General features: G+C 39.5%; 1 non-coding gene across 1 annotated transcript; it reads left to right on the plus strand.

The window, feature by feature from the left end:
- Nucleotides 1-9,245: 9,245 nt before the first annotated feature.
- Nucleotides 9,246-9,352, plus strand: LOC133807557 (small nucleolar RNA R71). Its single transcript, XR_009879463.1, has one exon. It is a non-coding gene; the product is annotated as a small nucleolar RNA R71 (small nucleolar RNA).
- Nucleotides 9,353-10,453: the final 1,101 nt, after the last annotated feature.

The following is a 10,453-nucleotide window of genomic DNA, read 5'->3' on the forward strand; positions in this document are numbered from 1 at the left end:
CTAAGTGTGTGAACAAGCCAAGTCCTCAAAAGTTTAATTGTAAACCAAACAAAGTTTTGAATGCTTTCCCCCGTGAGTGTGTGATTAGTTCTTCTCATAAGACCCTTTTTGTATTGTTATTTGTGTTCCTAAAGCAAGTTAAACCGCAATCCGAAGGTTCTTCAATGTTTTCATATGTTGATTCAACAACCCCTCTCCACTAATGTAGTTGGCTTAGCAAATTAGATCAATAGCTCTTCATTAGGTTGTAATGTAGGCTAGGCTAAGGGTGTGGATGTATATGGATTTTATGGTAGGCTAGAACCCTTAAACCTAGTTTGTTTTGGAACTCTCAAGAATATTACCCTATTCCTCAAGTATGTAAATGTCAATCCCCAGTACATTTGGTGTATTCCCTCATTTTTCTACAACCACATGCTCTAAAAAAAAACTACTAAACATATATATAGATTTTTGTTTCTCTTTTTTTTTTCTAGAGTTTCTTTTTGTTCTTGAAAGTTTTTTTTTCTTTTCTTTTTTTTTTTCTGAAAAAAAACATAAATAAACTCACAATAAATTACAAAATGAATAATAACACTAAGCATGTGGTGTAGACAATTTACAAGATTAGTTTCCCTTAAAGTTCCCATCCCCAATCTTTTTCACAAAATAATGTCCAAGACATACTAAGCTCAATGGTTGGTGAAAACAAACAAAGGAAAGAAAATCACAAAGGAGTTTTTCTCTCTTGCTTGGGTGAAAACAAATAAAATTAGGCTATCAAGCTCAAAAGAGGTTACTAAGGATAAAAAAAATTATAAGGTCAGCATGAAAAGCTCAAACGATCCAAGAAAAATGCCTACATCCGCTCTAATTCCCTAAGCCTTCTAGGATTTCACCTCAAGGGATCAATTGAATCAATTCTAAAAATTAGACCCTTCATGCATATTTAGCTTGCTCTAGGAATATTGGGTCATATGATTAAAATAAGTGCATAAAATAGGGTCACAATCTCACTTAAATTTGAATAAAAACTCTCATATCAATTTCTCGAGGCTCATTCAAACACTAAAGCTACCTATGTTTAGCTTGTGCATTTTATCATCGAGTTTCTCCCTATTTCAACATTTACTTAATTATTATAGCATTGATTCCTAGACTAGACTCATGCAGACACTAAATAAAAATAAAACAAGAAATGGATACATTAAACCACCCCCAAACAGAAAGTGATGCCATTTCCCCATTGCAAAAGACAGAAAAAAAAAACACAAATAAAACTAAACAGAAATTAAATGAAATCCCAGTCCCAAATCATATCAAAGAAAAATGATAAACTGAAATTAAATAAAGTAATACAAAGGAAACTTAAAACATAAACTTAAAACTCCCTCAATGTTGATGCTCGTCTCCTGGTGGAAATGGCTGGTGCAGGTGATATGGCTCGGACAAATTCGTGGGAAATGATGGCATGCCTTGAATCCCGAAGTTGGCACCAATGGCGGCATTTCAGGCTTCCACATAAGCATAATAGGATTGTTGATGCTTATTGGAGTACTGAATTTGCCCTTCCAAGTCATTTAAATGCACCGCGGTGGAAGGTTTAGCCATGCCGACGTGTTGCTCATGTGGTGAACCAACCCCACCAAGTGCCTTAGCCAAACATCCTGCAGTGATACATCCTACCATGTGCCCTTCAAGTTTAACAGGTGCTACATTAGGTACCCCCGCTTCTTGGCACATTTGCGTCATCAAAGACAGAAAGAACAGCATCCCACTTTTCTTTTGAGCACACTCTCGGATTTCCTCTAAGATAATGTCCCCCACATCAAGTAACCTCCCCTCCATGAGGCAACGTACAATAAATGCCATTTTCAATGTCATTGTGGATGAGTGAGATGTTGGCATTAGGATGTGGCAGATGAAATAAAGCCAAACTTTGGCTTCGTCACTCAAATACCTCCTGGAGACCGTGACACTGCCTTGTGTTAAGTAGTCCCATCTAGCTCCTTCTTTGGCAATAGCAGTAATAACTTTCTCTAATAGCTCTTTATTTGACTCCCGTAGCATAAACATGTAATCATCAAAATCCTCCATGTCATACACCTAATATGCCTCATTAATGGTCTGCGCTGTGAAAGGTATGTCACAACCTTTGACTGGCACCACCGTGGCCTCACTGTCAGTCAAGTTGGCATAAAACTCTCGGACTATTGTTTCATCATAACCCGCCCTTACTCCACCAAAACTCCCCCAGCTAAATTCAAGGCATAGGGACTTCACATATAATGGTGTTTCAATCTCTCTGTTACTGTCTAGCTTGAACCCTTTTTCGCCCCAAAGTTTGAGATAAGCAAATGTTTCATTGTACCTCTCTTCAGCTGTGTCATTGTGGAAGCGAGGGAGTTCACTTGGCCCTGCTTTATTTTTCATGGCAGTTTTCTTTAACCCCATTTATTTTAGCACAGATATTCACCACAACAGAGAGATAACCAAAACAGAGATAATCACAATGAGCTTAGAAAATACCAAACAACCTCCCACAGTGTAAAACCACAATCGGCTATTAATTTCACCAACAGAATTCTAACAATTTTTTTTAACTGACAGTGAGAAGAAATGCAATCTGCCTCCCAAGCTTTGAACAACAACCACACTGTATAGCCCCGAAAATACGCCAGACCATAACAATGGTTGCCTCACAAATTTCCACAGCACTATTAACAGATAATAACCAACCAACTTATATAGAAAACTCCCCAAACCCCCAAACTATCATCAAGAAAATCTGATACTTTATCGTCTTCAGAGAAAATTGCACAAAAAAAATTTCTATAGAGTTGCAAACTCTGTTTGGGGCTAACCCGTGCGTGTGGGGCTTTGGCTTGGACGACGGTGGATGTGTGGTGCGGTCCCAGGTCGTGACTGGCGGCTGGGCTGCATGAGTGGCTGGGTTGTTCTCTCGGCAGAGGCTGCGGAGTGTGGGTTGGGGTCGGGTGAGGCGGCGGTGCTTTCGGGTTGCAGTGACAGGGCGTGGGTTTGGGTTCCATCACAGAGGAGCATGGGTGGGGGTCGGTTTTAGGTGGGGTTGTGGTCAGGTTTCGGGGAGACGGAACTGGGTGGTGGGTTGGCAGATGGAGGAGGCGGGAGTTGGTGGTTGGTGGCTGGCGGCTGGGGAAGAAAGGTGAAAAAAATAAAGGGTAATTTTAGGGCCTTGTGAAGTGAAAGAGTAAAAAAATATATATTTTATTTAATCTTTTTTTTAATAGCTACGATCCCACGCCCCTCACCCTGCGATGTATGGCAGGGCTCTCTGTATTTTTCCCAAAAAATTGCCTCAAATTTGCTCACTTTTTGCCCAGTTTTCGCCTGACGTCAATGTTGCAGCATTGTCTCAGCACTGCATTCAGTATTTTAACAAATAAACCAGTAATCAACATCAACAAATTTCAAGTTTCATACCAGGTTTTCTTTCTTTTTTTTTTAGCATCAAATCAAAGCCCACTACCCCCAAACTAAGCAAAATAATCACCCCAACTCACCTTTTTGAACAAACCACCAATTAACATGGAGAGATATGGGCTGCAATTATTAAGAAAAATAAAACAAAATGCAAAAACCAACCAAAATTATTACTGTACATGTTTGCTACCTAGAGATTTTCACATTAAGCCCGACAACTACATCCTTTCTTCAATCATGGATCAACTAAGTGGAGTGAAGTCTTGTTCCTCTTGACCTCACCTCCAAAATAGTGCTTCGGTCGCTTCCCATTCACTTTGAACTCAACCCCTTTAGAATTTTTTAAATCAACCGCCCCATATGGATACACCCTCGCTACTGTAAAACGGCCAGACCAGCGCGATTTTAGCTTCCCAGGAAATAACTTCAGACGCAAATTAAATAGTAGCACTTGTTGGCCTTCTTCAAACACCCAAGGTTGAATGTGTCTATTATGTCATCGCTTAGTCTTCTCCTTATACAACTTGGCATTCTCATAAAAAAACAACCTCAACTCTTCTAATTCTTTAAGTTGCAATAGACGAGCCTCCCCAGCTGCAAGAGAATCCAAGTTTAATTTTTTTATTGCCCAATAGGCACGGTGCTCAAGTTCCACAGGTAGTGACAAGCCTTCCCAAAGACCAAGCGATATGGAGACATGCCCAATGGGGTTTTGTAAGCTGTCTGGTATGCCCACAAAGCATCTTCTAATAGTTGCGACCAATCCTTCCTTGATGGATTCACCACCTTTTAAAGAATACTTTTAATCTCTTTGTTTGATATCTCAGCTTGCACATTGGTATGTGGATGATACCCCATGGCGATCTTGTGGCGAACACTGTATTTTGCTAAAAGGGTTGCCAAGACTTTATGTACAAAATGACTACCCTCGTCAATAATCTCTTGGCGTGCCAAATCTTGTAAACACATGCTTATGGAGGAACTTCATTACAACTTTAGAATCATTTGTAGGACTAGCTATTGCCTCCACCCACTAAGAAACATAATCAACTGCCACTAAGATAAATAGATTCTGAAGGATGGAGGGAAAGGACCCATGAAGTCAATCCCCCAAATGTCAAACAATTCCACCTCAAGTATATTAGTGAGAGGCATTTCATTCCTCCTTGAGATATTACCTACTTTATGGAAGCGATCACAATAAGAAACATAAGAGTAAGCATCCTTGAAAAGAGTAGGCCAGAAAAAACCAGATTGGAGCACCTTAGTAGTAGTGCGTGCTCCTCCAAAATGCCCCCCACAGGGGGAAGAATGACAATAACATAGAATATCAGCCACCTCTTGTTCAACCACACACCTTCGTATCATCTAATTAGCACATTGCTTGAATAGATATGGTTCCTCCCAAAAGTAAGTTTTCACATCATGATGGAATTTCATTCGTCGTTGACTCGATAAATCAGGAGGCATGAGTCCAGCTGACAAATAATTTGCACAATCAGCAAACCATGGTATCTCACAAGAAGTCTTCACCTCAAAAATATTCTCATCAGGAAAGGTCTCATTGATATGAACATGATTTTGAGATACGCGATCATGTTCCATCCGTGATAAATGGTCGGCCACCTTGTTTTCCACTCCCTTTCGATCTTGTATCTCCAAATCAAACTCTTGAAGCAATAACACCCAACGAATTAGCCTTGGCTTAGCATCTTTCTTTGCTATCAAATACTTTATCGTTGAATGATCTGTGAAAACAATGACCTTGGCACCCACAAGATAAGAGCAGAATTTATCAAAAGCATATACAATGGCCAACAACTCTTTTCAATCACACTATAATTCACTTGGGGTCTCGTTAACGTATGACTTGCGTAATAAATTGAGTGGAACACCTTGTTTCTTCGCTGCCCCAGAACAACCCCAACGACATAGTCACTTGCATCACACATAAGTTCAAATGGCAAAGACCAATCTGGTGCTACAATATTAGGAGTTGTAATCAACCACTTTTTAAGCTCTTCAAAATCTTGCACACATGCCCCATCAAAAATGAAGGGAACATCCTTCTCCAATAAATTGCAAAGTGGCTTGGAGATCTTGGAAAATTCTTTAATGAATCTCCGGTAAAAACCCGCATGCCCCAATAAACTCCTTATGTGCTTGACTGAGATAGGAGTGGCAATTTCTCAATCACTTCAATTTTTACCTTATCAACTTCAATGTCTTTGCTTGATATTTTATGCCCCAAAACAATGCCCTCCTTCACCATGAAATGACATTTTTCCCAATTGAGGACGAGAATACTTTCTTAGCATCTCTTGAGAACTTTAGCTAAATTGCTCAGACACTAATCATACGAATCACCAAAGACAGAGAAATCATCCACCATATCAGTAAAGATAGCCATCATGCACTGTACGCCCTGATTTTCCCACGGGCTGATTAGCAGGCCGAGCTTCGGACTAATCATGGTTAGTCCATAAGCATCCCCCAGGTTGGAGATCCTGTCCTGAGGTCGTATCCCCTTAGCTCGAGGAATCCTCAAGGACTCGCCAAGACTCCCAAGACTGGAGCAAGGAATCGAGAGGCCGAAGGTCGAGTCGGGTGAACAGCTCGTGGTACGAGCTGGATATGGAGGCCATGACCCCTTGTAAAGTCAACACACGCAAGATAAACGTGCATATATCTGACATCACGTGTCCAATATCTCCCTGACTTCTCGGACACGCTGCAGGAACGTGCGTGTTCAGACACCCACGGCTGGGTTGGGCCGTGCGGCCCATTATCTCCTTATCTATCGATTTGACCATACTTATGTGTCAGGTTTAGGAATTAATTATGAATGTCACAGAGTTGATATGACAAATAAGAAGGTCACGGGATGACCTCCTTACCAACTTCCAGGTGCCTTCTCCTATAAATATGGAGACCCTGGGAGTTGATAAGGGTTGGAACAAATAGTCTCTGGAGAGATATACTTTGTAACCAAATACCCAGAATATATCAATAATATTGACTAGTGGAGTAGAAGGATTTTAACCTTTGAACCACTTAAAAACGTGTCTCGAGTCACCTATTTTCATTCACTAAGATCTTATATCTGTTACGGTTCTATATTTGGCACTAATCCTCTTCTCTCTTTCTCTTAATTACCTGTTGGCGAAGAACCGCGTCAACATGCACCTTTAAAAGGTTGTTGGTGCGTTACATAACCCAAAAGGCATCCTCTTAAAAGCAAAGGTCCCATAAGGGCAAGTAAAAGTTGTTTTATGCTGATCTTCAGGTGTTACAACAATTTGATTATAACCAAAATACCCATCTAGGAAACAATAATAGTCTCTCCCTGCCAATCTATCAAGCATTTGATCCATGACAGGAAGAGGAAAATGGTCATTTCAGGTGAGATTATTAAGCTTGCGATAATCCATGCATATCCTACACCCAGTAACTGTTCTTGTAGGAATTAATTCATTGTATTCATTTCGCACATTAGTCATTCCTCCCTTCTTTGGAACACATTGAACTGGACTGACCCAAGAGCTGTTTGAGATTGGATAAATAATTCCAACATCTAACCATTTATTGATTTCTTTCTTCTCCACTTCTTTTATAATTAGATTTAGCCTTCTTTTCCCCTCAATAGACCAATTTTTATCATCTTATAGTAGAATTTTATGCATACATAGAGAAGGACTAATCCCATGAATATCAGTTATGGTCCAACCAATAGCTTTTTTGTGTTTCCTCAGGACATCCAACAACTTTTCTTCTTGTTCAGCACTTAACTCCCTTTAAATTATTATAAGGAGTTTAGATGAATGTCTTAAGAATGCATGTCTCAAGTGTGATGGTAAAGCTTTCAACTCTAACTCAAGTGGTTCTTCAATAGATGACTTTGGAACTTTAAAAGCTTGAGATGACAACTCCAAAGGTTCAAACTGATTGCTAGTTTTCAAACCTTGAGAACTTGCTTCCAACCAAGCTAAGCATTCCTCCTAGTCATCTCTTTATCAGCCAAAAAATTGTAAAAAAAAAATGCATCGAGGACACTTTTTTGACTTTACAAAAGGGAATTGGCTCATACAACATAAATCTTTCTAACGGATCTTCATGCTAGCTAGTTTCCATGACCTTGGTGGCTAAAGAATCCACCATAGAGATGAGTGAACATTCTTCCATTTCAGCTGGGTATCTCATGGCCTTTAAAACATTAAAGGTGACCTTCTCATCTTGGACTCTTATGGTAAGTCCTCCTTTTTTCACATCAATTAGAGTTCTGCCCGTAGCTAGGAAATGCCTCCCCAGAATAATTGGCACTTCCCTATCTGCTTCATAATCAAGGACAATAAAATCAGCAGGGAATATAAACTTATCTACTCGAACCAAGACATCCTCAATCTTGCCATCAAGATGGGCAAGTGATTTATCCGCCAGTTGCAAAGTTACTGTAGTGGGCCTTACTTATCCAATGCCTAATTGCTTAAATACTGACATAGGCATCAAATTAATGCTCGCCCCCAAGTCACATAGGGCCTTCCCACTATAAGAATTTCCAATGGCACATGGAATGGTAAAACAACCGGAATCTTTCATTTTAGGTGGCAACTTATCTTGTAAAAATGTGCTGCACTCTTTAGCAAGGCCATAGTTTCAAACTCACCCAATCTCATAAACTTGGCATAACTGGGCATTTGCTCAAGTGCATCCACCAACGGAATGTTAATGTGTAGCTGCCTCAAACATCCAGAAACTTTTTAAATTGATTATCTTGCTGTTTATTATGAAAATGCTGAGGAAATGGAGTCTGCTGAAATTTCGAACTTTCTGAGAAAATTTTCTGCGGCGATGTTGCAGCATCAAGCACAAAATCAACTTTTTGTACACCAGAATTTTCTTGATTTTCTTTAACCCTTGCCTCATTTTGGATCGAAGATGGCTCTTTTTCATGCACATAATTCGTCATCAAGGCTTCCAATTCCTTGCCACTATGCAAGGTGATTGCCTTACAATGTTCTTTGCCCGGATTTCTTGGGTTTTTGGTGTCACTTGGAAAAGTCCCTTGGGGTCTATTTCTTAACTCATTAGCAAGCTGCCCAACTTGGTTCTCTAAGTTTCTTAAAGAGGTTGCCTAACTCTAAATTATGGCATCTGTTTTCGCCATGTAAGCATCAGTTTTTGACATGAAGGCCTCATTATTCACCAAGTATGCTTTCAACAAAGATTCAAGGGAGTTAGAAGATTCCCCTTGTTGTGGCCTTGACTAGACATAACCAGGTGGATAAGCTGGCCTTGTAGGTGCATTGACATTATTAGAGGCAGCTCCTTGATTGCTCCATGAAAAGTTGGGGTGTTGCCTCCAAGCCGGATTATAGGAGTTTGAATTCACTCCTCTATTATTATTATTCCCCATGTAACACATCGATGCTGGATTTGATGGGAAATTATCAAAGGTGTGAGTATCACCACAATAAACATACAATACATTCTCCACTTGAGCCATGGGTTGTGCTACAGTTGAATTCACACCCATATTCATAGATTTTAGCATGTTGGAGATGGAAGACACTTGTGCTGCTAATGAGGTGATAGCATCCAACTCGTGAACACCCACTACCCTTCTATTTCCCAAAGAAGTTCTATTGATGGGCCATTGGTATTTGTTATCGGCTAGTCTTTCTAAAATAGCATAGGCCTCGTTATAAGACTTGGCCAAAAGTGCCCCATTAGCTGATGCATTTACTACCATCCTCGTATGAGCATTGAGACCATTATAGAAAGTCTCCATTTGGATACAATGCAGTATACCATGGTGAGGGCATCTCCTTAATAATTCTTTGAATCACTCCCATGCTTCATAAAGAGATTCCTCATCCTGTTGGTGAAAAGAGGTAATCCCATTTCATAGTTTGGCATTGTTAGTGGGAGGGAAGTATTTCATCAAGAACCTTCCAACCAGTTCTTTCCATGTGGTGACCGAATCCGAGGGTAGCAAGTTCAGCCATGCTCTTGCCTTGTCCCTCAGTGAGTAAGGAAACAACTTTAATCTCAAGGCATCTTTGGTAACTCCAATTAACTTAAAAGAATCACTCACCTCCATGAATAGACGGATATGAAGGTGAGGATCTTTTGTAGGCATACCACTAAACTGGCCAACTGTTTGAAGCAATTGAAACATTACTGGCTTCAATTCAAACTGTGGTGCCTGGATTTCTAGGCTCGCAATACCAGGATTTAATTCATTGAACAGGGGGACAGCATACTATCTAATAGCTCTATCCCTGTCATCGGCCACCAATACCGCATTGTGAACCTCATTGGCAGATACATCTTCTTAAGCTTCTTGAGCTTGTGCTGGTTGTCCATCATCCATCATCACTATTCCCACTTGATTGGCTTGCTGTCTTCTCCTTTGTCTAAAAGTACGCTCAATTTCTGGCTCAAGAGAGAGTAGCTCAGGGTCTTGATCCTCATTCTTAAATGATTAAACCTGAAATTTTTTCAAGGATCCACAAAAATCATAACTAAAACAAAAAAAAAATGAATTGCAAAAATATTAAGTCTAAGATAATTGATTTCTTTTTATCAATCTCTAGCAACGGCGCCAAAAACTTGTTGCATAAATTAAAGCAATAAAATTGTGCAAGTGTACACAGTCAACAACAAGCAATATAATGATAACAAAGATCGTCTCCAAGGGGATTGATTATTTTAATGAACTATTCTAAACTTTAGCTGATGCAATTCAAGGATGCAAAATATAAAATCAATAAATTGTAAACACTAATTAAAAAGTAAAAGAAAAAAATAAAATAAAATGAAAATGAACTAAACAGCCAACAATTAAATTTAGAACCACAAAGTAATAATGTTATGATGGATAAATGAGCTAAAACCCGTAATCCCCTTATTATGCAAGTCTGGAACTATTGTTGTGACAATTTTGTGAGATCATATGCAAAAACTATGGGTATTTCAAATTGCATAACCCTTTTTCAAGTGCATTTATGCT

The sequence above is a fragment of the Humulus lupulus genome, chromosome X (assembly GCF_963169125.1).
Source record: "Humulus lupulus chromosome X, drHumLupu1.1, whole genome shotgun sequence".
Classification (NCBI taxonomy): Eukaryota; Viridiplantae; Streptophyta; class Magnoliopsida; order Rosales; family Cannabaceae; genus Humulus; species Humulus lupulus.